The 26,898-nt window shown below is 36.6% G+C and overlaps 1 long non-coding RNA gene across 1 annotated transcript in view; it reads left to right on the forward strand.

Moving 5' to 3' along the window:
* The first annotated feature begins 9,655 nt into the window (after positions 1–9,655).
* The window catches only part of LOC106994117 (uncharacterized), a 69,298-nt gene continuing 52,055 nt past the window's right edge, over positions 9,656–26,898 (forward strand). The window contains exon 1 of the long non-coding RNA XR_001440562.3: positions 9,656–9,773. This is a non-coding gene — a long non-coding RNA (uncharacterized LOC106994117). The remainder of the gene's footprint in view (positions 9,774–26,898) is intronic.

The following is a 26,898-nucleotide window of genomic DNA, read 5'->3' on the forward strand; positions in this document are numbered from 1 at the left end:
TGATATTAAAATTTTTAAGGATACAATCCACTATTACTTGACATATAAAGAAGCAGGAAAATCTCAATAACTTTGAGGAGAATAAACAGATAACACCAATGTTGAAATCATTAGAAAAATAATTTAAAGCAACTATTATAACCATGCTCCAGGAAGTAGAGAAAATACTCTTAAAATGAATGGAAAGATAGTCTCAGCAAGACATAGAAGATGTGAAAAACAGAGACATTAGAATCTAAAAGTAAATAACTGAAATTTTAAAATTAATAGCAAAATGGAGTTTATCGTGAAAAGAGTCATTGAAATACATCAATAAAAATTATTCAGTCTGAGAAACAAAGAAAAATATTTGGAAAACAAAAAGACAGCCTTGGGTAACTGTGAGACAATTCTAAGAGTCTAATATTTATGACACCAAAGTTAAAAAAGAAAGGAGAAAGAATATAGTACAAAAATAACTAAAGAATTAATGGCTGATAATTTTGCAAACTTGGTAAAATAAAGTTTACAGAATGAAGAAGTTCAGTGAACCCCAAATAAGATGTACATTAAAAATCTATACCCAGGTAAATCATAACCAAACTGCTAAAAACCAAAACCAAAGAAAAAAAATTAAAAGTAGCTAAAGGGTGGTTGAGGGGAATTAGATGACAAATTACATATAAGAAAGCAGCTATTTGAGAGACTGCAGATTTCTCATCAGAAAACAGAAATAAACAGACAAAAGACTAAAGAAGATGTATTTTCATGTTATTTTCTAAAATGATGGATCAATATATATTACAATGATGAAAGATAAATTTTTGTGTATGAGGCAAAAAAAAAAAAAAAAAATTCCCTCTATGTTAGAAACCTTAGAGTTTTTACTATTCTTTGAAATCAGCAGTTAGATGGAATAAATATAGAACATGTGGAACTTTTATGTTTTTCAATCTGATACAAAATCTTATCTCTCAATGAAATCTGTAGAATTTTATTTTTCTTGCCTAAAACTGCATGAATATGTACTACATATAATAGTCTAGTATACTCAATGCCTACTAAGCTTTTAGTAAGGTTTTATCTTTGGTGACTTTATTGAAGAGGTGCCACTTCATATTCTATTAATAGTTTCTAATGAAAAAAGAGTTATGTATGCACAGATCTGCTGAATCACAGAAAGAATGAAGTCCTAATAAACTTGCAATGTAGATTATATTACTTTTCAATACTCTTAGCATGTACTGTGTTAAAAGTAGTTGACAAAAAAACTGATTAGAAGATAAGAAATATGAAGTATGAAATTCATGTATTTTCATATAGCTCCAGAGTGGCATAAGAAAAAGTACTTTGATTTAAAGTAGCCTTACACCTCATAACCACATGACATAAAAATCTCAGACTAATGCATTAAGCTGGCAAAAGTTTCCTTGGATATTTTCCTCTAAGGGAATGTAAACCAATCTTCTCTTTAGTGTCCAGATAAAGAAAACTGATATATACATTTTTTTGTCTGAAGAAGAAAACGGAAAGAATTGAAATAATTTCATTGAAAAAGAGTTTTTTTTTTTTTTAACATTTAAAGAGAGACTGGTCAGTCTTTTTTAAAAAATCTGTATCTTTAATTATTTCCTTACAAAAACAAATTGAGAGAGGGCACGAATATTGTGAGGAAACAACAGAGGAAGCAGCATGTTTTTCCAAGTCCCCGAGCCATGTGGCTGCTGCTGGGTGTCTTTTGTCTCAATGGTTTCCTGAACATGAGTGGAAAACACGACTCTCATAATATTACTTGAGCCTTTTCTCTTCCCGGTCCTCTTTTAGCTTGGTCATTGGGGGAATCACCAGATGGGAAGAAACCTTTCAAGTCCATTTCTCCTTTCCTATCCATTCAACACCTTCTCATGTCCAGTGGGGTTTTCACAGGTTCTAATATTACTGCAATGATTCAGCAAGCCCTTTGAATTATGTGCAGGAAGGGAATAGTATTCTCTTCCTAATTCTTTAAGGAATTCACCTTTCCTTTCTAAGAATGCAAAGGATCAAAATATGACTCCTACTGGATTAAAAAATAATCACTATGGAGTTAAATGCTATATTTTCAAAGTCTGGGTTGGTAACAATAGAATAGGAGGGAACAAGCAGGTCATCCACTAGTATTGCTTTCTTGAGACAAAGCACTAACCTAAAAGTCACTGGTGTACAACCATAGAAATGTGGAGGAAACTAAAATTAGTAGCAGGTATAAAAGATACCAACACTGACATTAATAGCACCTGGCATTCAAAATACTCCTCCTTGCTCAACTAGAATAAATTTTAACTAGAAAAAAAAGAAGCTCCTTGAGTCTTTTTCCATTTGTAATTCTCTCTATCACAGGGCCAGAAAGGGGCCAGGTAACAATTGTTAACAAATTCTAGTCTAATAGGTAAAAGTCCCCTGTATTGTATTAGTCCATTTTCGTGCCGCTGATAAAGACATACCTGAGACTGGGTAATTTGGGAAGTAAAAGAGATTTAATGGACTCACAGTTCCACATGGCTGGGGAGGCCTCGCAATCATGGCAGAAGGCGAAAGGCACATCTTACATGGCAGCAGATGAGGGAAAATGAGAACCAAGCGAAAGGGGTTTCCTTTTATAAAACCATCAGATCTCATGAGACTTATTCACTACCATGAGAACAGTATGGGGGAAACTGCCCCCATGGTTCAATTGTCTCTCACCAGCTCCTTTCCACAACACATAGAAATTATGGGAGTTACAATTCAAGATGAGATTTGGATGGGGACACAGTCAAACCATCTCACATATATATCATATTGACTATGGGAACTAATTACTCTGCCTTCCTTTACCCCAGGCCCTTTTATCTTCTCTTTCCTGATCTCTACCACAAGGTATTATATCAGACAGAATACAGCACACTCTTCTCTCTTAACTCCTGGCTTCCAGTTGGGTCTAGCCAATGGGAGGTTCTTCTCAGTGCCTAGATTATCTTCTCCCCGACCCAGGCAACAACAAATCCTTCTGCTGACAGGGTTTCTTTACTCATTTTGTTCTTAGAGGTTCTACTGACTTACTTTTCATGTTTTGTATGACTCCAGCACTGATCATAATTATCTGACATAAGGTACAATCTGACTCCAGTTGACTTGATGAGTCACTTCAATGGAACTTTGGAACTTGGAAATAAGAAACTTCTTTATAGCACATAAAACTGAAGAACTCTTGGTTAACGTGTCTACCAGGTAGAGAAAGTTAGTCTAGGGAGAAAGATCAACACAGCTGATACTTAGAGATGAACAGTGAGTATTTTGACAGTACTTAAGTACTTCGATCTATTTTTTTTTTTTTTTCTGAGGTGCAACAGCTGAATGCTTCTCTTTATTTTGGCTTGCTGTTCAATGCTTGCTTAGATTATTGAGTTTCCTCAGTAACATTTCTTTTTATGTTAAAGCTGTAATTTATTCAAATTCTATCTTCTATAATCAACTTGTTGTAATTAATATAACAAATGGGCTTGAAAAGTGAACCCTGCTGCAATGCTCATTTTAGGTTGTAGAAACAATGTAACCAAAGACACTCTGTAGGGGAATTTTCTTTTTCTGGTAACCAGTTTATCCAGTAGGATACTTAAAGTCTACAGAACTCTGGAGTGTAGCTATATGATACCCTATTTCTGAATTTAAAACTTCAATGCCCACGCTATGTTTAAAATGTACCTAAGACATGAAAGGTTCCTGGTGTGGTTTTTAAAGTGTTTCGCAGTGTCCAGCCACCCTTAAGTGCTTTGGGAAACGCACTTTTAAATATTTCCTTATCATGGATGTAATTAGTTTGTGGAGCCAGAAAGAGTGAGAACTGTGTTCAGGAGGTCTTCAAAGAAAAAGATCCCAATGTCTGAACTTCTAAGACAGCCCTAAGTGAAAACGCAAGGCATATGCTATGGCCATAAAGTGCTGCTGTTGCAGTTGCTGAAACCCATTCACGGAAGTCGGGTCCTCCTCTGTCGAGAGGAAACGGGAACCATCTTTCTAAACATGTGACTCTTCCTCTGCCAGGATATGTGCTGCTCCATCCTGCCAGTCAACACTTCCCTCTCTCCTCTATTCATTCTCAAAAGCATGGGAGGTAACAGAAAAGCTGATTTGGGCTTAACCATATTCTGTGCCTGTGCATATAACCGTTTATTTTGCGGAGAATGAATGTTCATTACTTTCATTGAAAAATAAAGGACTAATTCTTATTCAGCCTGACACACCAATGCAGTCCCAATAGAAAAGGACAATGAAAATGTTTTAAACTGCTCAATTTTTGTTAAGGTATAGTGGAAAGAAAATCTTCCTTCTTGTGCCCATACCATTATTTCTGTATTCTGGATATTGTATATCACAGGAAAATCCACTTCATGCCATTTCGCAGTGGCTAGTAAGCATGCATTCTTGTTTTTCTCTGTGAGGCATATTGAAGACCTCACCCTATTCAACCCAGAAGAAAGTCATTTAAACTCACTAAAAGCAGGGACTGTCCTTCCTCCTATATGTAGGAAAATTCTTAGCTCGTGTTACAGTGCTAAGGGTAGAGTAAATGATAAATATTTAATTTATTATTTATTTATTTGAGACTGAGTCTTGCTCTGTCACCCAGGCTGGAATGCAGTGATGCAATCTTGGCTCACTGCAACCTCTGCCTCCTGGGTTCGAGCAATTCTCCTGCCTCAGCCTCCTGAGTATCTGGGATTATAGGTGCCTGCTACCACGCCTAGCTAATTTTTGTACTTTTAGCAGAGATGGGGTTTCACCGTGTTGGACAGGCTGATTTCAAACTCCTGACCTCGTGATCTGCCCACCTTGACCTCCCAAAGTGCTGGGATTACAGGGATGAGCCACCATACCCGGCCAATAAGTATTTATTGAATAAATTATTAAATGGATAGCTATTATTATGTGTTAATATAATTTAAGGACTCTCCCAATAATTATGTATTCATATAATATAATTTAAAGACTCTCCCAACTCTTATAGTAAAGTCTAATAGACAAACAATTTGCTAAGGTCATGGGATGTAATGATTTGAATGTAAGAAATTTATCAACAGAAATTTTCTTAATTCAAATGAAATATAAGAAGCTATTGCCAGAAACAGGAGGGTCAAATAACATGTATTTTAGAGCAAATGTTGCAGGTAGGTCCATGATTAGGACTAGGCATGCCTGTGAGTTTTAAGCCCTATGTTGTATTTTTAAATGTATATTTCATGCAATAGCATGTGTATAGGATATGAATAATACAATGTAAAACTTAATTTTACATTATTTTAAATTATATAAGATTATTTGATATATATTATCTGGCTGATGAATACACGAAAGACCCAGACTTCATCTCTGTGCAATATTTCCATGTAACAAAATCACACTTGTACCCTTTAAATTTAGACAAACTAAAAGTTTTATAGACAGAAGGAGAAAAGAATAATGTCGTGCATCTATAATTAAATGTCTTTCAAATTTAGTAAGTGCATGCTTTGAAGCTAGTATAATACAAATTCTTCACCTGTATTTTTTAAAGAAATAAAATGAATACATAATCCTCAGCAAAACTACCTAATATCAAATTTATTTTTCTTTCAACAAACAATTTTTCTTGCACAATGCAGCTGTGCTTTGTGCAATTTTCTCCTCAGCTTCACTTTTCTCTTCAACTTCACTAAAATAAAACATCTGTGTTTCACATTCAGAGAGGTGTTTTTGTTTTTTTCTCCTCTTTCGCTCCCATTTCTCTCCTTATTCACTATCACAGAAGCCCTGAACTTTCTCGAGAGCAAATAGTGATTGACAACAGAGTCCTCTGTAGTCAGAAGAGGGGAAAGGAAAATCAAGGAACTCTCAAAAGCTGACACATTTTATCTTGTAACAGCAACAACAAAAGAAGAACCAAGGAAGAAGGCAGTATGCCTGTATGACAGAATTACTTTATAGTTATTATTTTTAACCATATAAATTGTCATTTTAGTGAATTAAAAATGATTGAATATCGGTTCTTTTGTATAATGCAGCCCAACACAACAAGTTACACAAAATAAAAAACTATTCACACCTTTGGTCTTCTGTAGTAAAAGAAGAAAAAAGGTAGGCAAAATAAGTATCAAATAATCCAATCATTTGTGTTACCTCTATTCTGATTCTTGCAATGTGCTACCATTAGCCATCACAAGAAATGCGGAGGCAGTTATCTCCACTATTAAATTTCTTATAACCCAAACCTTCCAGTGTCTCTCCATGTCAGGTAGAGACCTTTCCTGTTGCCTGTCCTATCAGGTCCACAATAAATATCTTGCTAATTCTGCAAACCCACAGGGGTCCCCAACAAACACCCACACTGATCTAACTACTCTAAACCATAATCCTACTTCTAACATTTTCTACTACATTTCTAACATTTTCTACTACATTTCTAAAACCTTTATTTGTATTATTCCCTACATTTTAATCATTTTTGAAAACCAAAAATGTGCATGTTTTGCTGCCTAAGTCAAATAGTTGATCAATTTCTATTGTGTTTTTACGTAAGTTATTCCATGCCAAAATACTATGATATTATTTTAATGCCATTGCATAATGTCAGTGCCTAAGATCAGAAATTAAACAAATTGATGTTGTGAACTTTATCAGCTGGAATAAAACAGGTTGATTGCAATTTGCGGCTTAAAATTGGTTAATAATAGCAACTGAAGCCCTTGGAAACGTGTGTAAAACTCCTTTCACACGTGCCTAATAATTCTAGTGAGATTATTCCACAGGGGGAAAAATTACCTTCATCATTGGGCTTGCATAAAAACAAACAGAAGTGGATTAAAGTAATTGCTTAATCAACAACATTCAGCCAAAAGTCTACAAGAGTGTAGAATTAATCATCTTATTGTAAGATTCATTAAAATGTAATGGGTAGAGTGAGAACACTGCACAGCTGGCAGTAATTTTGTTTCATTAAAAATAAAAATAAATACACCTTGAAAAACACTATTTTGACAATATTTTGCTCCATACCTTGTCTTAAAAACAAGTATTTTTTTTTTCACTCACGTACTGCAGAGCACCAGTTACCTGAAATCTGTGAACTACAAAAGTCACAGGCGGCATGATCTTTTACAGTAACACTCCTTATCCCAAGAGAACTTCTTTCCCCTGGTTAATGGTCAGTAAAAGTGTATTTTTTTTTTTATTATTCTTGACTCTACAAAGACTACATTTTCAATACACTATTTTACAGTTTTTAGAATCTAAAATCTAGTTAGCAATTTATGAAATAAATTTTTAAAATTGCATGTAAAACTTATTTTTAAATATAATTAAATAGTTCAAAGTGGGATATCAATCACTGGGGAAAAACAGAAAGGAAAGTAGCAATATTCGAAGGGGGTAAATTATTATATCCCTTGACATTTAAGAAAGCATTATTAAATTACCATTAACTCTAGTTTCCTGAAGACAATTCAAGTATGAAATCATTTCTTTTGGAATGTCTGCTTGCATTTCCAAAGATTCATCATTGTTTTGGGGTATACTGGACGGTTTTGGTGCAACTTTAAATTGACAGAGACATTTGGCTGTTCCAACAGATTGTTTAAAGAAATGCTTTTGTTTTATTCTTTCTTTATGGTACATGTGCGTAGTCAGTGGCCACTGAGTTTAAGGATCCTTGAACTTTGCTAGTCATTAGATCAATCCCTTTGAGGACATCATTAACCCTAATATGTTACTGACTTTTGTTATCTACATATGATGTTAGGGGTAATAATACTAACAACAACAATCATTACTAAATTTAGCAAATATGTACATATAAGGCACTAAACTAAGAACATTTTCCTTTTACTCCTATTTTCTTCCCATTTGCAACCTTTAAAAAATTTCCTCTTTTGTCCATAAAACTTTATCTCATGCTGTGAGTTTATGTACTCTACCCAGCAAGAATAAGCTTAGAATGTAGCCCAGGACCATCTTTTTTTCCTCAAAAATTTCCCATGAGCATTTCTCCCACCCTTGCCAAGTGATGTAGCAAATATTTCTCCAACATTAAAGAAAAAAAATATATTCTCCTGCAAAGGAATATTTTTCCATATTGTTACATTACTAATGAGTCTGGAAGGTTAATGTGAATCGTTACTACAACAGTCTCCAGCTCTCATTAGAATCACCTGATAAACATTGAAAATCCTGGGACCCCACTGGGACATAGTGCTTCAGAGTCTCCAAGGGTAGACAAGAAACCCCGAATATGTTTTGTCTGTTGCAGGTGATCCTTGGGATGCGCCAAGTTTGGGAACCAGTAATGTAGGCACATAGCTTTATTTCCCAGTATTTTACCAAAATATTTTGGCAAGATACCAGAATCTGGCCCTACTGAAGAGATATTGATGATCTGTCTGTCTCTTAGTCATACAGTGTCATTTGATTATCTTCTGTTTGATCCTAATTCTTTGAAAACAAATACTGTATTTGTAAATACAAATTGGGCGCTTAACAAAAACCAGGAACAAATATTATAGGATGAGTTTGATCAATAGTTTACTCACCAAATGTGTGTTGGGTTGAAATGGAATCAGGTTGAGGCTTTCAGGATATGTTTGTTACACTGATGCTTACTTGTGTTCTGATGAAGTAAAATTTGTAAAAGGTTTATTTTCTATTATTTTCATTTTTAGTACACATGAGTTGAACACTAAGATCTTAAGTTTATGCTGTTTATGATGTGTTTCTGTTTGTGTGTGTGAAGTCATCGTGTTATTGAAGGCAACGGTCTACAGCAAGAAGGATACTAATAATTCCATATTATTAACATGTTCACATTAAGACTGAATTGTTGGTAATATCTTTCATGTGTCTAGCACTTTGTGGTTTATCAAATATTTTCATGTAGATCTTGCAATGTGTACCTTTTATGCACATTTTAATATTTTTTAAAGAATGAGATTAATTTTAAAATCAATATGTTTACTTAATGTGCAAAAAGGTATTATTTCTTCAGAAACTTTCTGTGAGCCTTATAATCCATGACATCTTTAAATCAAGTGTATGTGGTATTATTCCACTTATTTCAAGACAATACTATCGAGTTCATAGGGCTTCTGTTTTCCTCAATTAAGCAACAAGGAAATTACACCACAATTAGAATTTAAGCGTTTAAACTTGAGATTGCTTCCCAGTGGATTGCATGGCTGTTGAAGTTATTACATGCCAACATGTATACTTATTTTAGCAAGGAAAAAGTATCCAGCTTGTCTCTGAACACAAAAATACTGACAGTGGTGCACAGTATGGATTTCTTTAGTAAGCGTTTCCAAGAGGAAATATGATATGTTTAGTTTCCAGTATCCTTTATACCAGGTGGATCATGTGATAAGTATTGCTTATGAGATATGTGGCCCAGGCAAAACAAACTCCATTCTTTCCATTTCTTTGTTTGCCGAAGAACACTGACTACCTAAGAGCCCATGATAATCTCTGGCCCGTGAAACATGCCAAACTCTGCCTGTTTCTCTCAACCTGGTGGTGACAGCTTCCAGCTGGTCACCTGATCAATCATACCTGTCATTGGCCTCCGTGTCTAGGACGTGATTGCTTTTGTTTGTTTGTTTTCTTAGTTTGCTTCGCTGCTTTACTGGCAGGCTTTCTCGCTTGTCCATTAAAAGCCAAATGTGAAAGTCGCAAACGACACCATCTGGGAGAAAGGAAAAAGGCCTGGCACATCTCACTGGTCTTGATTCTATCAAAGCTCCTAGAGGCTGCAGGTATTTTCCTCACTGCACTGTTTTGGCTGCAGTTGGTAGTGATGAAGGAAGAGAGGAGGGTTTTGTTGTTGTTCTGTTTGGTTTTCTTTTGTTTTTCAGGTTTCTTTATAACTTTAGCATAAATTGGAAAACAGGAGAAAATAGAGGCTATCTTTGAGAAGCTCCCCTTGTAATGAAATATTTGTCTACTTTGACCATGCAAATGAAACCTTGAATCCTATAGACATGTGACTGTTAAAAAGGCTTTTTGAGAATGTAAAATGTAAAAGGCCTTTTTAGGCTCCTGGAAGGAAAGTATTACAGTTTATATTTATTTATTCATTGATCTACGGGAGATGTGACATAGAACACTCCTCCATTTAGCCTTTTATCTCAGATTCAAAATGTGAAGTTTAATGGCAAGCCGGATCTACAACAGCTTATCAGTCAGTACTCAGGGTGAATGTAATATATAAACACAGCCATCTCCCTCAAGCATAGAATTTTACATCTTTAGATCATCTTTAGTAAAGAATTCTAAAACAGTCATTCACAGATAAACCTTTTTTTAATGTTTCTCTTTCTTTCCTCACCTGTTTGTACATCAAACCAAGTTACCAGCTAAGAGTTATGTTTCATTTTTCCAGTGCTACTACAGCATGCTACCTGATTTGATTTCTGTTCCTGCAGAAACAAAGCAGAACCATCAGTCAGTGTTCATGGAGTGCCTGACACCTTTTTTTGAAGACTGAAAAAGACATGCCATGTGCCTAGGAAATAAGGACATTTTGAAACAGTGTTTACTTAGTTACACAAGTTTAGGAATGGTACAGAGTAGATACAAAGACAAGGATCAAGTCCCTAAGGAATCATCCCGGAGGAGCAGTATTCCTATATATATGTGAATGCAATCCTGAAAACAGTGTTTTAAAGAAGCGGGAGAGAGTCAGCCAGGCACAGTGGCTCATGTCTGTAACCTGAACACCTTGGAAGGCCAAGGCAGGAGGATCTCTTGAGCTCAGGAGGGTTTTTGTTTTGTTTTGTTTTTGAGACAGGGTCTTGCTCTGTTGCTCAGGCTGGAGTGCAGTGGTGGAATCATGGCTCACTGCAACCTCTGCCTCCCTGGTTCAAGAGATTCTCCTGCCTCGGCCTCTGGAGTAGCTGGGATTACAGGTGTATGTCACCATGCCTGGCTAATTTTTGTATTTTTAGTAGAGAAGGGGTTTCATCCTGTTGGCTAAGCTGAGCCCAGGAGTTTGAGACTAGCCTGGGCAACATAGCGAGATCCCAGTCTCTACAAAACAAAATAAAAAATGTAGCCTAATGTGGTGGCACATTCTTGTAGTCCCAGGTACTTGGGAGGCTAAGGTGGGAGGACTGCTTGAGCCCAGGAGTTTGAGGCTGCAGTGAGCCGTGATCACATCACTGTACTTCAGCCTGGGTGACAGGGTGAGACTCCGTCTCAAAAATAATAATAATTATTATAATAAAGAAATAAGGGGCAAAGGCATATGTAAATAGATAAGACCTCTATTCTAGAGAGACAAGCAGAAAATTCCAGGAAACAAATTTCTTAGTACCGCTTCTAACACTATCTGTGATACTGGTAATGTTCAGAGAAATAGGGCTGAGGGATGAGGCATGCCCAGACACTGTCCTACCTGCCGTAACTGGGGAAAAAATCAAATTGAATCATAAGCATATATTCAATTCCCCTCAGAGCAAAGACAGCCTTTGGAAAAAGAATACCCAAAGAAGCTACTTGAATTCCTATATCCTCTTCTCCCCAATCAGCAATATCATTTAAAAAAAATTTCTTCTTTTTATGCTGATTTCATTCTGAAACTTCATTCAATGTAATGTTGTTATTGCTTACATCATGGGGTTGGATAGGTGGGAGGCGGGGAGAGGAGGCAAGTGTGTAAGTGATGAACTGAAGTGGTAAATTGTTTGATTGCTTGGCGAGAGAATGTTGCCAGTGTATTATAGCTGGAGTACGTTAGAGTTAAACAAGGTGATGTGTCATGTTGCAACAAAAAAAATCGAACATTTCTGAACCTATTATTACCTATGATTGAAGCTTCCTTTATGTAAGTAATGTAAGATATATTTCACCATTCCTACAGAAAACTGTATTCTTGCTTTCAGTGGTTCCTATAACCACCAGATAGTCTATCTAATAGGACCTGGAAATGAGATTTAAAATATAACATGATACAAAAACTGAAAGGTTTACATAGGATGATTAAGCTTGAGTTGCATAGAATTTCTTTCTTACTTGTTAGCTCACTGTTATCTTATTACAGGCATATTCAAAATAGGTATATTACATAAGTTAGTTGCAGATATATATATACACGTGTATATATTTGTGTATTTGTATATACATATATACATGTATATATATATACACACACACACATATGTATATGTAATAAATAGAATCATGGCATTTCAATCAATATCTTTTTTTTTTTACTGAGATGGAGTCTCACTCTTGCCCAGGCTGGAGAGCCGTGGCACCATCTCAGCTCATTGCAACCTCTGCCTCCCTGGTTCAAGCAGTTCTCTGCCTCAGCCTTCCAAGTAGCTGGGATTACAGGTGCCTGCCACCACGCCTAGCTAATTTTTGAATTTTTAGTAGAGATGGGGTTTCACCATCTTGGCCAGGCTAGTCTTGAACTCCTGACCTCGATCCACCCACCTCGGCCTCCCATAGTGTTGGGATTACGGGTGTGAGCTACCGTGCCCGGCTTCAATCAATACTTTTAAAGAGACCATATGATTTATTCATAGCATAAGTTTAGAGAGAAATTGGAAGGAAAATAGCTTCAATGATGACTCCATCACTGCACCAAATCTTTTATTTCCCATGTCACTGCTACTATAACAATGTAATCATCACCACAGGTTTTATATAGAATGGTGCAACTAGTCAGGGTCTAGGGAGAATTTTGTCTCGCATCTTCAATTGTAGATGATGGAATTCAGCAACAATAAGAACTTGTATTTTTGATGGATTATGTGTCATGTGACTTACATCTACATTGCATTGAAACCTTACAACCGGGCGATGTGGCATAGCGGCCATACATGCCATCTTTGTAAGCATACTGCCTGGGTTTGCCCCTCAGCTCTTGAGCTTGGGCAAGTCATTTCACCTGCTTGAGCCTCCGTTTTTGTATGTAAATGTAGATTTAAAAGATAGCACTTACACCTTAGGACTTATATAGACATCAGGTAAGTTAATATGCATAAAGTACCAAGAATGATCTCAGACTTATGATCAACATGTAGGCAGTCAATGTGACTCATTATACTACATTCTCTCAATGTGCAGATGAGGAGCCCGATGTTTAGCTAGCATAAGTGACTTGCCATGTGTATTAGTCCTTTCTTACATTGCTATAAAGACATCACCTGAGACTAAGTAATTTATAAACAAAAGAGCTTTCATTGACTCACAGTTTGGCATGGCTGGGGAGGCCTCTGTAAGCTTACAATCATGGTGGAAGACAAAGGAAAAGAAAGGCACATCTTACATGGCTGCAGGAGGGAGAAGAGGAGGAAAGGAGAAGTGCCACAGTTTAAAATCATCAGAACTCATGAGAACTCCCTCACTATCATGAAAACAGCGTGGGGAGCACCACCCCCATGATCCAATTGCCTCTCACCAGGTCTCTCACTCAACATGTGAGGATTCCAATTCTAGAGGAGATTTGCGTGGAGATACAAAGCCAAACCGTATCATTCAGAGTTTGGGGCATTGCTATAAAGACACTTGAAACTGTGTAAGCAGCATTGGAACTGGGTCACAGGCAGAGGTTCAAACAGTTTGGAAGGCTCAGAAGAAGACAGGAAGATGCTGGAAAGTTTGGAACTTCCTGGAGACCTGTTGAATGGTTTTGACCAAAATGCTGATAGTGATACGAATAATGAAGTCCAGGCTGAGGTGGTCTCAGGTGGAGATGAGGAATTTATTGGGAAGTGGATCAAAGGTCACTTACCCCTTCCCTAGAGATATGTGGAAGTTTGAACTTGAGAGAGATGATTTAGGGTATCTGGCAGAAGAAATTTCTAAGCAGAAAAGCATTTCAAGGGGTTACCTGGCTTATTCTGAAAGCATTCAGTTATATGCGTTCACAAAGAGATGGTTTGATATTGAAACTTATGTTTAAAAGGAAAGCAGAGCATAAAGGTTTTGAAAATTTGCAACCTAACCATGTGGTAGAAAATAAAAACCTATTTTCTGGGGAGGAAATCAAGCCATCAAATTATGCAGAAGTTTGCATAAGTAACAAGGAGCCAAATGTTAATGGCCAAGACAATGGGGAAAATGTCTCCAAGGCATGTCAGAGAGCTTCATGGCAGCCCCTCCCATCAGAGGCCTGTAGGCTTAGGAGAAAAAAATGGTGTTGTTCTCCCATGGCCCCACTGCCCTGTGCAGCCTCCAGAGTTGGTGTCCTGTGTCCCAGCCATTCCAGCTAAAGCCATGGCTAAAGGAGGCCAAGGTGCAGCTCGGCCATTGCTTCAGAGGGTGCAAACCCCAAGCCTTGGTGTCTTACATGTGGTGTTAGGCCTGTAGGTGTGCAGAAGACAGGAGTTAAGCTTTGGGAATCTCTGCTTAGATTTCAGAGGATACATGGAAATGCCTAGATGTCCAGGCAGAAGTCTGCTGAAGGGGCATAGCCCTCATGGAGCACCTCTGCTAGGGCAGTGTGGAAGGAAAATGTGGGGTTGGAGCCCTCACACTCAGCTGTGAGAAGAAGGTCACTGCCCTCCAGTCCCCAGAAAGGTAGATACACAAACAGCTTATACCATGCACCTGAAAAAGCCACAGGCATTCAATGCCAGCCTGTGAAAGCAGCTTCAGGGCCTGAATCCTGCAGAGTCACAGAGGCAGAGCTGCCCAACGCCATGAGAGCACACCCTTTGCATCAATGTGCCCTGGATGTGAGACACGGAGTCAAAGGAGATGATTTTGGAGCTTTAAGAAATGCCCTGCTAGGTTTTGGACTTGCCTGGGGTCCATGACCCCTTTGTTTTGGCCAATTTCTCCCATTTGGAATGGGAACATTTACCCAACACCTGTACCCCCATTGTATCTTGGAAGTAACTAACTTGATTTTGATTCTACAGGATCCTAGGCAGAAGGGACTTGCCTTGTCTCAGATGAGACTTTGGATTTGGTCTTTGGGTTAATGCTGGAATGAGTTTAGACTTTGGGGGACTGTTGTGAAGGCATGATTTTGTTTTGAAATGTGAGAAGAACATGATATTTGGGAGGGGCCGGGGTGAAAAAATATGGTTTTACCTTGTGTCCTCTCCCAAATCTCATATCTAATTGCAATCCCCATGTGTGCAGGGAGAGATGTGGTGGGAGGTGATTTGATCATGGGAGCAGTTTTCCTCATTCTGCTTTCATGATAGTGAGGGAATTCTCACAAGAACTGATGGTTTTAAAGTGTGGCACTTCCCCTTTGCTCCTTCTCTCTTTCTCTCCTGCTGCCATATGAGATGTGCTTTTCTTCCCCTTTGCTTTCCAACATAATTGTGAGTTTCCTGAGGCCTCCCCAGCTATGTGGAACTGTGAATTAATTAAACCTCTTTTGTTTACAAATTACTCAGTCTCAGGTAGCATCTTTATAGCAGTGTGAGAATGGACTAATATACCTTGTGTCACAGAAGTTGTAAATGTATCAGCCCGTTCAGACTAAAGCCAGAACCTTCTCACTTAAATACAACATGAAAATGCCAATTCAGCCTTCTTTTCACAAACATTTACTAGGTAGTGAATATGTGCCAAGCACTATAGTAGGCACCCACAATGTGAAGATGATTACGGTGTATTTAAAAATCTAATGTAGAAAATAAAATCTTGGCAGTCACACAGCTCCAAAGTGGATACCAATTATTTCTCTACTCCCACCTCTCCAGCACCTCCTCTTGCTTGTAATGCTTCTGTCATTACAAAACCCTGCTCTGACCGTAGGGAGTGAGGGGAGGAACATAACTATGCAAATCATGATAGAACATGAAACACAGCAACATGTTAACTCAGTTATATAAACCATGAAGCCTGAATCTCAATAGGGTTTATCCTGTGATAGTAGGAAGATCTCATCTTTTATACCTAGTTATAAATTTTAAACTTTAGGAACAAAGACAAGGAGTAAGCCCCTATCCATAGAGTTTAATCTCTTACAGTCTTCTAATAAAGCTGCATTGCTTGTGATGTCAAGAGTGAATTATCCTAACATAGGCTTGTTAAACAGGGTTGTGAAAAGTGTGCATAACTTTGCCAGGCATACACCATCACAGGATGGAAGGAGAAATCCACACAGAAATAAAAAAAGACCTGATTTCTTTCTTTTTTTTTTTTTTTTTTTGAGACGGAGTCTCGCTCTGTTGCCTAGGCTGGAGTACAGTGGCGCAATCTCAGCTCACTGCAAGCTCCGCCTCCTCCTGGGTTCATGCCATTCTCCTGCCTCAGCTTCCTGAGTAGCTGGGGCTACAGGTGCCCACCACCACGCCTGGCTAATTTTTTTGTATTTTTAGTAGAGACGGGGTTCCATCTGGTTAGCCAGGATGGTCTCGATCTCCTGACCTCGTGATCCGCCCGCCTCAGCCTCCCAAAGTGTTGGGATTACAGTCATGAACCACTTTGCCTGGCTAAGACCTGATTTTCTTAATGCATAAATTTGTACTCAATTAAGTGGGTGGCAACAACAGTCTTACTAATGTTAAGTAAGATAGTAACATGTTCAAAGACGTGGAACAGCACCTAGGCAGCAGGATGGAAGGGAGGCATAGATGGGTAGAGGTTTGGGCATAGCATGAATTTGTTTAGGAATAAATTTAAAATGCCTCACGCAAGAGATTTGCCCTCTGGCAGTGATAATCTAATGAATATAATGAGATATATCTTTAAAAAATAGCTAATATTTACTCTAAGTGAAATGTATTATTACTAAAATTCCTTCCAGATTTTTAAAGAAAGAATAGATGATACTTATGGTCTCTTGTAAAGCTTTCTCTGAACACATTTAGGTTTTGTTTTGTTTTGTTTTGAACATGATTTTATTCTCCAAGTTCTCAGCCAGCCAAATTGTGCTTTATCTTCTTATTTTGGTATAATGCCTGAACAAGGCCTTACAAAATAGCTTCCTGTCTGGCTTGTTTAAAACATACCTCTTTACTGTCTCTGAACTGAGCTGTGAGGAGGATGTGAAGTCCACAAGTATAAGGTGAAAATAAATAACCATCCAGTTCAAACAAACCACTTGCCTCAGTCAACAGTTTTGGCCCGCGTTTATTTGTACCCAACAAAGTCCCTCAGCTATCTTATTATCACAATTCTTTAAGGTTAACCCCTCAAAGATGATCTTGTTTTGAAGTTCTAAACATCGCGCTGCATGCAAAATGACTCAGGTATTATCATATATTGATGATTCATGATGTTCTTCTGGAAAATGAAAACTTAGTCATCTAATCAATAAAATCATTTTAAGTCTTTGAACTGGTTCCAGGTCAATTTTTCTTGGCAGTTTTTTGGCTTCCTGAATTATACTGACCCAAACCATGAATAATGATCTAAAATTGCACAATATACAGAAACCATCTGTTCGATAGGAACAAGAGGGTGATGTCATGGGGCCACTTCTAATCTCAATTTTATGTCCTGCCAGTGCTGATGTCACTGGCTTGGCAACACATTGGCAGAGTCCAACTTGTTAAAGATGAGTACGTTCAAGAAGGAAATTGTATCACTGCATGGAGAGGGACTTCTTATGTTTTCTGGATTGCAGATGGACTAACAAGAAATGGCAAGAGCTGACAGTAAAATGGCTAGTATATATTTCACTGCAGTGATTAAGGTATTATAGTTGACAAATATAGTGTCTTTTCCTCATTTGCATTTGCATTTGCCAAGGAACAAAGTCCTTCATCTTCTAAAAAGGAAAATGCTGCAGAACTTTTCACAGGAGTAAAATATAGTTGCACCACAAGAAGATGGTAGGGACTAGTCTTAATGTTTAAGTATCCAGAAGAAAATTGGCGTGTCACACTGAATGAGTCTGTAAGGCAGATTAACACTGTATAAACTACCAAGTTATTGATATATATGTAAGTGTTGTACATAGGAACCTTGAGGTAATTGTCCATCTATGCTCAACCCTGGCAAGTTTACCCACTTTGGGGTCCAACTACTACCACCACCACAACAGAATGATATGGAGAATTTTTAGAGGATTGAGAGAAATACAACAAAAATGATTAAAGAGTTAGATTATCATTTCTGGGTAAAAACGTTAAGAAACTTGGGGCATGGTTGAGAGATGGATAGTAAAGACATGAAGGGCACAGACTACAGGATTCCTTGCTGCAAGAACTATTGCTTATGCACCTCCTACTGCTGCAGCTTTAAGGAGTTATCATAGAAAGCAATAATTAATTATCTTCTCTTTCGATGGCATAATTTTTTTGTCTGAATTACCAGTGTACAGAAAATTGGGTTTTCTATTTAAACCTGTGTCAGAGTTCTCAATTTTCAAATCAAATTGAGTAAATAAAGTTCAACCCACTTATGATTTGAAGGCTTCTGTAATGAGTTTTTGAAACACATTTAAATTAATAAATGTTTAAGTGTATATGTGCTATCTGATCAAAATAAAGGTAACTTACAGAAGCTGGTGCCAATTATGACTGCACTTAAATAACATAGTGATATAGTAAATAATTGTGAGCTCTTAGGGACACCTTGGAAGTGAACATATTAATGATTTTAAATTAAGTATATACAACATTTTAACAGATTTTTGTCACTCAAATAAAAGAAAGTATATAGCCAGTAAGGAAAGTTCTGGAGAGGTTGAGCTTGAGTCTTCATTCTAGGTAGGATGATGGTGGAAAAAAATAAAAGTGCTTAGGACAGGGCAATCTATGCTTTCTTTTAAAGTATGATTAAAGCACATTAAATTTTAATCTGTTTTACTTCATTTGAAGTTAAAAATGTATAATTGTACAAACACATAAATCGTATTTCATGTTATTTTAAGATAATTTAGTTTCTATTGTGTTAAATGGAAAGAGTTTGCATTCCTGAAGAAGGAGGCACAGAAACAGATTCTAGTCACATATCTCAAACTTTTTCTTCAGAAATATTATAATTTATTAGTAATTAGAGAAGTTTCCTAAAGTAGATCATATTCTTTTGAACTTCGGAGAGCAGAAATTGAGGGACTTAAAACATTTTCTTATGAGAACATAGAAAAAAAAAGACATATCTGAGGCAAGTACTTTATGAGATTAAGAAGAATTGCTAAACAATCATAACCTAATACCAAGACCCAGAGGGGATGACTCAAGGAAAGAAAGTTTTCTTGATTACAGCCTAGTGAAGCAATGTAATTTAAATGGCTGCTTAAAAAATATGTGCAATTTTGCCAATGGTAAGTGTGTTTTCTGGTGACATATAGAAACACTGATGAGTCCCAGCCAGGATACCATTACAAAGACAAAAGGTCACTGGGCTCTCCTTACAACAAACACATGTTTTCCATTGGCTGTCTCCCCCATGGTGAATTTCCTTGCCACTCATTAGAATTTATTGATGCATAATTCCCCTGCAAAATGGATTATAGAAAATGTAGTCTTACATAATCTTTGTCTTCCTTCTTTCTCTGAAGAACTGAGTGAAAGGTGTATCACAGTGGCCATTTTCGAGGTGACGATGAGGTTGAGGAAAGAGGAAAGGCGGTGAGCTGTGCGTGCAAAATGTCCATTTCCCATTTTGAAGCACACACAGGCCTTTAAATGCTTCACTTATCTCATATTGTAAACTCCAACATGGGGAGAAATATTCACCAGACAGGTCATAAATCATGCCCAAAGACAGGTGCAATAAATACCAATGTCAAAAAGTTACAGAGTAAAATTAGATTGTTTTGACAAGGCCTCCAGATGCGCTGACAACAGGGCAAGTAAATGGCCTCTTTTCTGAGAGCCCACATCACTGGTACATGGGTGGGGAGAGGGACCCCAAGCCATCATAAGAAAAAGTATCTCAGAAATTTAACACTTGTCACCCTCACTATACTATCCTCAAGGAAATGGCCAGCAAAGATTCCTCTACCTGTGCTATAAAGTCATCACGTGTTAAAATGTTACTGATGGGCCGGGCGCGGTGGCTCAAGCCTGTAATCCCAGCACTTTGGGAGGCCGAGACGGGCGGATCACGAGGTCAGGAGATCGAGACCATCCTGGCTAACACGGTGAAACCCCGTCTCTACTAAAAAATACAAAAAACTAGCCGGGCGAGGTGGCGGGTGCCTGTAGTCCCAGCTACTCGGGAGGCTGAGGCAGGAGAATGGCGTCAACCCGGGAGGCGGAGCTTGCAGTGAGCTGAGATCCGGCCACTGCACTCCAGCCTGGGCGACAGAGCAGGACTCCGTCTCAAAAAAAAAAAAAAAAATGTTACTGATGAAAACACCATATCAACATAAAGTCGAATACCACAGGGAAGACGTTTAACGTGTATATAATGCCCAAGTGGAAAATACGCTTGCAAATCAAATTGTTGTAAATTTCATATGTAAATATTTTTGTATAATGGTTATAATATACCTAATATTTTATATGCAATATATACTATTTAATGAAGTTAGAGTGATACTCATCAATGAATTATATATGCTTATTTGTTTAAATCTAGATTTTTAACATACTTAAATGAAAATACTTTTAAGTTAATTATATTGCTGCTTAAACAAAACACTTTGAATAAATTTAACTTGACAGAAATTCAGGCATCCTAGTTTTCTAAGTAAAGGTACTAGTTGTAAGAGAAATTGAATTAGAATGACACACGTTATGTAGTTTTACATGATGTTAGGTATGTATAGATATAATGGCATGCCAAAAACACCTTCCTTTTTTATTGTATATTTCTTAGTCAAAGTTGTATGAAAAGTACAATTATTTCATTTAGCAATTGACAAAAATTTTCATTTATGTTCATACTATAGATACGTCTAGCTATAGGAAATGTATTAAGAGCCTTATATAATTAACTGAATAGTTCAACTTCCTAAAACAGTTTCATTTGAAATCAATAAATAATTGTGATAAATTTACCAGAACTTTGAGGGCTAGCAATAATGGTTAAAATAATATGGCCCTGTGCATAGAAATGTTTAGTTTGTTTCTGAATGATTCAATTTTATCGTTATGTTTTAATAGCAATCTTTATTTGGTCAGTTTGTCTCAATCCATTCAATATTCAGATCCTGAAAACCAAGCTGTGCTGAATTCAACAATTTGACAAATATACAGCTGAAAGAGTTTCAATCTTGTATTATGTCTGAGGTAAATGAAAGATAGGTACGACATCATCTCAACAACCTTTTACCCCGATACACTTAGATTAACATGGAGTCTCACTTCCATCCTCTGATGTCATTGCCAGTTTAGAATCACGCAAAACTGAGATTGTAAGTTTCAAAACAGTTTATAAACTTCCAATCTGCAGACTGTTTAAGAAGTCAACTCAAATGTTATTTCTATAATCCCTGTAGAAATGGCTCCACAATGGTAATTCAATTATACATTCCTAGGCTGAATTTTTATTTTTATTTTCTCTCTTTTAGGAAAGAAACAAATCACCAAAGTATTTCTATGTTGATATGGTTGATATTCCAAAGAGGGATATATTATTTTGCATTATTTTAGTCACATATAATTAGTCATATTATTTTGTCTTGTTTCTCAGGATGCAATTGAGTTATCTACCTCTGCTGAAAAAATAGATTATTTTGCTGGATTATATGTGGTGAATTAGACTTATGACCTAGGGAAGTAGAAGTCAGGAGGGAAGGCCTGGTAGCAACATCCTATAAACCAGGCCAATGTGTTGCCCTGAAAAGGAATGCACTGCCATAAATGAAGGCACTTGGAGGGCAAGGGTCATGGTATGTAATTAGCGCAGGCCATTTAAGGAAGAATAAGAAAATAATGTTTTACAAGCTGGTAGGAAGAGAAGCAAATAATCATTTAAATGTTCCAATTGTGAGTTCCGTCAGTGTGTGTGGTTTATTTTATAAGCAACTTTCTTTACTAGTAAGAGGCAAAGCAATAGTGGAAAATGAAGTGCTCACTGGTACCGTGCAGAATGCACTCCAGGGCCCTTCCTTTGAGCTTCTTTGCATAAGGTTTATTTCCGGCATTCTGTTTTGTTCGGTGACATTGGACAAATGGTAAACAAAAGCACATAAAATATGAAAATCTCTTTAGGCTATGATAGATATTTTTGTCCACTTTCTTGAAGGAAAGGAACCATAGATTATGGTTTATAAAAATGAGGCATTCACAAAAGAAGCCATGCCGAAACGCTTTTTCTAAGCAGCCAGGCCACCTAATGTTTAAGTGACCCATTAATATCACTCTTGGGAATCCCCAGTTGCCCATTTCATTTAAAATAAATGAAATGAATTTTCAGCTGTACATTCAGTATTGCAGCTGACTTATTGTTTGGTATAGGAAATGACTTCTGTATAAGCAAAGGTAAATTAAAGGTCATGTTAAAGGGGCATTATTGCCTTCCGTGCATGTTTATAATCACACATTGTTTATATGTAGGAAAACAGAAGCATTAAACAGGTTTTTGTTGTTTCTTGTTATTAAGATATTGGGCAGCCAAATCACCACATATATACATACACACACATATATATACACATGTATATATGCACATATATATGTGTGTATATAATGTGTGTGTAAAAACAGAAGCATTAAACTAAGTTTTTTGTTGTTTCTTATTATTAAGATATTGGGCAGCCAGATCACCACATATATATACACACACACACATATATGTAAATATGTACATATATATGTATATATGTGTGTATATATGTAAAATCTCCATATATGTATGTAAAATATATGTAAATATATATGTAGAGTATATATATATAAATCTCCATATATACATATATATCTCCATAGATATACATATATATGTAAAAGAGTAAAATGTGACAACTAAGCAAAGATTAAGACACCTATTTAATTTATAACGGGTGCTAAATATGTGTACTATCATTCCCTTTGAAATCCTATGCAGAGTAACATGGATGATATCTTATTATAAAATTGTTATAAGGCAGTTATTCTTTGCTATACTCTACACAGCTGGTCAGTCCATAGTTGGTTTTTTTCAATTCCAGGTGCAAGTTACATTGTATTGTTTATTGTTTTATTTTGAAATATTTCTTCTTGGCACCCTTACCAGGAAAAGTTGCCATCTTTGGTTGAAATGTGATAATGGAAGATTATTTTACTGGTCAGGCTATTATGGATTAATTAAGATGGAAATCTGGAAACTGGTTTTCATTCTTTGTTTCCTACAGTGAGCAGTAAAAGAACAAATTAATGGAGTGAAACATGATCTCTTGGCTGCTAAATTCCAAAGAACGAATGTGATATTTAATTACTTACAGATATTGAGCCTTTCTTCCCCCACTCATTTTAATTTTGTCTCCCTGTTAGTAAATTATTTGGTGTTTTTGTTTGTTTGCGTCATTTTGTTTTTAAGTTAGAACTCCTGCAGAGGTAATACATCACCATAAGACCTGAGGGCATGATACAGAAGATTCACTTACAAAGGACAGACACTCATGGGCCACAGCATTCCTCTGATGGATACAAGTCACCAAACATTCAACAATAGGTTGTTTGAAAGGGCTCTCATCTGAGCTTTAATCCTTATTTGATTTAACATTTTCTCTACATTGAAATATCTTAAACATTTGTTGAATGATAGAATCAGGATGTTTTTGTTTGTATTCCCTGAGAGCTAAAATTAAATAGAAGATGCACATATTTCACTTCCCATATTTTAGAGAAATTAATTTGAGCTACACTAAACACAACATCAATAAATTTGATTGTGGCTTTACTATATTTGTTCTTCTTAATTAATTCCACAAAATGTCTGCCATTATCTTACATATTCCTATGAGAAGAGGAATAAACTCAGGAACCTCACCGCACAATTGGTTAGGACCACACAAATTGTTCATTAATTATTCTGTAAATACTTCATATAGCAGGTCTGTTTTTCCCAGCAAGACTATAAACTCCTTGAGGACAAGAATTATAAACTCCTAAAATTCCCATCACTGTCTAAAGCCAAAAATAAATGTATATTAAGTATCATTCAAAAACATTTAAGCTAAATCTTTTTAAAAACGACAATCTATCATAGACGTTTATTAATACTTTTGTTTTAAGTAGTTAAGGTTTGCTATCTTAGTAGTGGGAAACCCCAAAAGGGAGCAAACGAGTAGGGAATTCATTGTCATATGCCTCGTCAGATTCTATAAAAGATGTAAAATCTTAATAAGTTCAATAGCATTTCCTTTTTGTGCCTAAAAATAAATATCAACAGCATAGCACCCATTTTAATAATTACCTCTTAATTACAAAAATAGTGCTTACACTTTGATGAAACATTTAAAAACTAAAAATGTATAAGGAAAATAAGAAATATAGGCCCAACTCCAGAGAAAGCTCATTAATTTTGTACCTTTTCTTCCAGGCTTATTTGTATATTTTAAATCTATATAAAATTTGATGATTTTACAAATGATGAATCACCTCGGGTATGCAGTTTTAGTAACTTGGTTTTCTCACGTATCTGCCTACAATGATAGTTTTCTCAGTTAATGAAATATCCCATAAAATATTTTAAGCTGATTCATTAAATTCTATGGAAAATGAAAAACATCATTTAATTTTTTTCTCTTTTGTCTTTTTATTTTATTATTTCTCTAAGAGCTAAAGTGTCAACAGCACTAAAGATAACATATTTGCGTGCGTATTTGATTGTCTTATTTTGTGGTGAATTTCAAGACTTAAAGTAGCTAATGTAAAAGGATGATAATTTGTATTAATTTTGGCACACTATGCCAACAGTTTTGAATAATATATATGTCAGAAGGCCTTAAGAAATAGAGCATTATGTCTGTTGTAATTATTCTCTCCCCTTTTCTGCCACACATAGCCACATGGCTCCGTCATTATCTTCTGCGATTTAGTATATTTAATACCAAAGGAATTCCTGCTAGCCATCTGCTTTTCTATGTTAATTCTTGCCCTTTGCAGTTTTCTTTACAAGATATAATCATCTAGAACAGCAGGTCCCTACAGAGAACTTGAACATTTGCTTTTAATCAAAAGGCATAGTTTATATTAAACTCAGTAAACAAAATCAGGGGACTTGTATAAATAACAATTTGTGCATATCATTTTCATTTTTTGCTGACACTTTTGACTCTGGTATTGATCTTTCTCCAGGTTGTGAAACTCAGAGGGCAAAGTGCAAAGTTTAAAAGTGGCTATTTGCCTCAAGGTTTATTGAAGATAAAACATCAACGGAAGTCCTCTGAAGTAATTTGAGGAAACTTTTTTCTTCTAGGAAGGATGTCATTATTCAGTTTCTAAGGTTAAGTCTGCTTAGAGAAAAATAATAGAGTAAAAATAGGCTTGAAACATTAGAAAGCTGGCAGAAAACATCTATATAATTATGAGACTGAATGCAAGTATGTAAAATTTCCAAAAACAAACATTGCTTTCTGTATGGAACACTTCTTTATCTGTTCATCATCCAAATACAGAAACTATAGCTCCATCTTGCCAAGTCCATAGTACATGGACCAAAAGAAAAAAAAAAAAACAAAAAAACAAAAAAACAGATGCGAAATGAATAAGGAAAGGGTACATTTTAAAAATACATTATTTTAAACTGATTTAATAAGAAAATTAATTTTTAAAAATCAGTACAATTGGATTGTCATCAAGCAGCTAAAAGACACAGTTCATTTTTTCAATTGTCATGTTCCAAATGATTATTTTGTTTCATGCAAGCACTTGCTGGGAATATTTCTATGCTGAAACAAGACAAGTGCAGGCAGAGCTGTTTTTAATTTTTAAAGATAACTAAAATCATACAGAAAAGGCTTCCAAGCTTGACTTGAAATTGTTGTATCTAAAGATTCTCAATGCATTTATTAGGAAGTGTCCATCCAACTTAAGAGAATTGTAACAGGCGTCCTAAGGTCAGACTGCAAATCAGGCCAGGAGTCAAGAGCTTCAGTAATCTTTTCCCAGCGTCATGCAGTAGATCCTGGTTATTTTCAACCAAATTAGACATCATTTTGGATGTTTATTCTCCCAATTATCTCCTTACCCCCCCAATCCTTCTAAGTTTCTTTATGGTTTTATTTTAAAATTCTCTTAGTTTTTTATTACGAGAGTAACTTAAGAATGGTCTATTTGAAATCTTCATCACATATAGAGGGGGAACACAGAATCATTTACGTAATAAGACTCCAGCTAACATACACCCTCCAGCAATCTGAATGCTTATGAAATGGCATGAAAATAAATCCAGAAAATTAAACTAAGAGCTAGACAAAATATAAACTTCTTCGAGCTGTGCTTTTACAAGACAGATATGTCTAGGTATATGAGCTCCTAGTTTTCCTGGAGCTTACACTCTAATGGTTGAAGACATATAATATAACAAATAACTAGAAAAGAAACTTTCAGGTACAGTTAAGAGCCATGAGGCAATAAAGCAGTGTTATGAGTAATGATGAGGGGTGACTGAGAAAGGGTGCTCAAGAAATAAGAAAGATTTATTGAGAAGACGGTAACTGAGGTCAGTTCTGAATTAGGAAGATGATTATATAAAGCTTTTTGGGAAAACAGGACGGGGGGAAAGAATAAGAAGCATAAACTCCTAGAGTGGGGATGATATTTCTTTTCTTTTTTTTCTTTTTTCTCTTCTCTTTTCTCTTCCCTCTTCTCTCTTCTCCCTTCTCTTCCCTTCCCCTCCCTTCCCCTCCCTTCCCCTCCCCTCCTCTCCCATCCCCTCCCCTCTCCCCTTCCCCTCCCCTCCCCTCCCTTCACCCCTTCCCCTCCCCTCCCCTCCCTTCCCCCCCTTCCCCTCCTCCCCTCCCCTCCTCCCCTCCCCTCTCCTCCCTTCCCCTCCCCTCCCCTCCTCCCCTCCCCTCTCCTCCCTTCCCCTCCCCTCCCCTCCTCCCCTCCCCTCTCCTCCCTTCCCCTCTCCTCCCCTCCC

The sequence above is a fragment of the Macaca mulatta genome, chromosome 16 (genome assembly GCF_049350105.2).
Source record: "Macaca mulatta isolate MMU2019108-1 chromosome 16, T2T-MMU8v2.0, whole genome shotgun sequence".
Taxonomy (NCBI): Eukaryota; Metazoa; Chordata; class Mammalia; order Primates; family Cercopithecidae; genus Macaca; species Macaca mulatta.